A 3500-nucleotide genomic window follows, 5' to 3' on the forward strand; every position below is an offset into this window, starting at 1 on the left:
TCATTTAGAAACTTTAGAATATGGGGTCTCACGAAGAGATTAAACTGTGTTACCTGTGGTGCCCATCCACTTATGAGATTGTGTTGCAACCTGGCCCACTAGTGGATGTAGTTTTCCATTGCAATTCTGTGGGACATTACTCACCTAGAGTAGTATTTTAGTTCTGAGAATGTGGGTTGGAAAAGAGTAAGGTGGGAGGAAAAAAACTCAATTAACCCCAGCACCCCCAGTATCAGGAGGATCTTTAGGCCTATTATATTTTCAAGACCATTCCATTAAAATCTCAAGAAAAAATGATACATAGAACTAAATTTTATTTTGTCATGAAATTAACTTTTCTTTTTTCTTAAGAAACATCCTGTCTACAGCCATGCTACCCTGAACAAGCCCGATCCCGTCTGATCTCGGAAGCTAAGCAGGGATGGGCCTGGTTAGTACTTGAATGGGAGACTACCTAGGAAGACCAGGTGCTATAGGCTTAAAAAGTAAAAAAATAAGGGATTGTAAGCTAACAAGTTCCTTGCAATCTGTGAGGTCAACCAAGAATTGCCTCACCAGAAGGAATAAAGGAAGGAAAAAAATAAGGAAGGAAGGAAGGAAGGAAGGAAGGAAGGAAGGAAGGAAGGAAGGAAGGAAGGAAGGAAGGAAGGAAGGAAGGAAGGAAGGAAGGAAGGAAGATCCCTGCAATAGAATGGTAGATTTTTATAATCCCCTGATCAATGTCAACAGTACTTGTGTTGGCAGAAAATATTAGATTTTATAATTGCTTAAATTAATTTGATGAACATTAGCTGTAAGCAACTGGAAATTTCCATGCATTTGCAAAGGGACGATATTGATAAACCTTTTAATTTCCATGAGAGAGGAAGAGAGGCTTTCAGGGAGCAGTATGTGTGATTAATTTTTCTTCCAGGTCCTAAAGTGTCATAGAGAAATCACTGGACATTTTCTGCTTGGTGACATGAGAGGGTTTTTAAATCCAAATAATGCTGGGAATATGTAAGAGCATGTTATTTGGCAAAGGTGAGAGCTCCGTGAGCTATCAAAACAGGGCCTGGCAATCTTTTCCCTGGCATGGGTGTCTGCTGCTGGTTGAACAGAATCTGATCAAATCAGTGTATCCAGCAGCTGCTGGTTAAGGCACTTTTTGGGATCATGCTCTGTGTGGTGTTTATGAGAAGACTGGCTACATTGAAAGGGACACAGCAACTAGAGCAATTAGTAATTAGGATATAGAGTCATACAGCTCATATTTAAAGTCAGATGTGTTTGGTACAGTTGGAAAAACCTATCCGGAGCACAGCGGATCTGTCCTTAAGGCTTACTGCTTCTTCGATTCTTCTCTTTGCCCTCTATTTCCCTGCCCCAGGCCTACATATGACTGTGTGGCTCAGGTGGGCCTTGGTTTTTCCTTTACCTGCCCCCTGCCCCCTCAGCATCTTCCTACTCTCATCCACTCTGCACTCTCCTACCTAATACATTGCTAAGATGCTACCAAGTTTAGTTTTTACATAGAACATTGAATTTAATCCATAAGAACTTTCTTCAGCTCTCTTCTGCCTTGGATTTCAGTGTGAACATTTCAACCTACTGACAATTCGAGGTCTCTAACTTCTATTCACAGCCATCCTTGGCTGCTCCCTTTCATGTCCCTTCCATCGCCATCGAATCTGCCTCCAAAGTCCTGCCCTAGGCTTGCATGTTCCTGACCCTGAGCTTTCGCTCTTGACATTCTCCATAACTCAACTGCTTGCTCTCCTCCTCCTAAAAAACAAAAACAAAACAACAACAATGAAAAAAAATTCCTCCTTTAGAAATTTTTCTTAAATAAGCACCATTTTTACTGTTGCAAGAGTTCTCTTAGAATTGCCAAGATTTTCAAGATTCTAGGATCAGCTCATTTACTGAGGACCTTATTGTCCTACGCACTCTTCGAAAAGTTTTCACATATATTTTCTTTGAATCTCTCTACAACCTTTTCATATAGATGTTGTCGTCTTCAGTTTGCAGATGAGAAAACTGAGGCTCAGGCAGCTTAATTGCTTTCCCAGACCCATATGGCCAACGAAAGGCAGAGCTGAAAATGAAACACTCATTTCCCTCCTCCTAATCCAGGGTTCTTTACACTGTTTCCAGTGTACTGCAACTGTTTATACAGTTACTATGGTTGTTTTACTGGTTGGTTGCTATGATTGTCTTGAATTTGTTCTATTGTACCAATTTAGAGAGATAGATTATTCTTATTTCTTTGATGCTTTGCATTGCCTTCTATAGGGCTCTGGAAATAGAAAGTACTTGAGGAATGGAAGTTGACCGATCAATTTCTTTTCCATAATATATACATCCTTGCCTCTGAGACACTTTGCATTTACATCTGGGAAAAATCTCACTAAGAGTCCCATTGATTGGCATGCATGGGGACAAATAACTGGCATGCACAAGCAGTGAGCATGGCTAGTTACAAAGATAACAACCAAAACCAGGTCAGCCAGTTCTTCGGCAACATTCAGCCACCCCCTACAACTGTGACCAGGTATCACAGGCCTGTGTCGCATATAGAATCACCCAGAGGTCTGTGCAATTCCTCTCTCTGGTAGCCCTGAGTAATTATATGTACTGATTTCATAATATTAATGAAGAAGTTTAGTAGTCATCACTATTAATAGGAGGATTGATTGATGTCACTGGGGTGCCAGGTGCCATACCAAACCAAGTGCGAACACCGTGGTCTTTCTGGCTCCACAGGTGTCTGAGTCCTGCCAGCTGTTGGTCATAGGATGAATATGGAAAGTCCAGCTCTGGGCTGGTGCTGAGTAGTTAGCTGCTTTCTCTGGGTGTGGGCATGTGTCTGTTGAGAATCAGCACAGGGAACAGCTAGTCAATATTCTTGTACTGTTCCTCCTCACAATCAGCATTTATTGAGACTTTCCACGTGTGAGCAAAGAGGAGTTTGTTGCATATTACTGTACCCCTCAGAAAAACTAGGCAATCAGGTCTCTAAAAGATGAGACAAGAAAGTCAGTGCAGGATTGAAATCCTAGATATGAAGCTTCCAGTATATTCTTCCTTCTTCAGGACAAGAGAAACCCTCCAGGGGTCCGATGAGAGGGAGAATCTCCCGTTCAGGCAAGCATGACTCTGGGTGCCTCAGGCTGAGAGCAGATGACAGCTACCTGCTGAACAACGAGCTTGACAGAGACCCAGAGTGGAGTGGTCAAATGCATGGACTCTGGGACAAGACCACCTGGGTCTGAGTTTCATTCTGCCATGGGCTACCTGGGTGATCCTGGAAGGTGTCTTCAGCTCTAAGTGTTGTGCTTTGCTCATCCATCAACAGGAGATTAGAATGATGCTTACCTGACAAGGCTGTTATGAGCATAAATTTGGTTAATATATATAAATACATAGACCTGCATCTGCCACTCAGGAAGTGCTATGTAAGTGTTGGAAGGAAGGAAGGAAGGAAGGAAGGAAGGCAGGCAGGCAGGCAGGAAGGAAGG

At 42.4% G+C, this 3500-nt stretch overlaps 1 pseudogene; it reads left to right on the forward strand.

Moving 5' to 3' along the window:
* The first annotated feature begins 360 nt into the window (after nucleotides 1–360).
* On the forward strand, nucleotides 361–479 carry LOC111735592 (annotated as a pseudogene).
* Nucleotides 480–3500: the final 3021 nt, after the last annotated feature.

Source organism: Pteropus vampyrus, unplaced genomic scaffold, assembly GCF_000151845.1.
Source record: "Pteropus vampyrus isolate Shadow unplaced genomic scaffold, Pvam_2.0 Scaffold1000003914, whole genome shotgun sequence".
Lineage (NCBI taxonomy): Eukaryota > Metazoa > Chordata > Mammalia > Chiroptera > Pteropodidae > Pteropus > Pteropus vampyrus.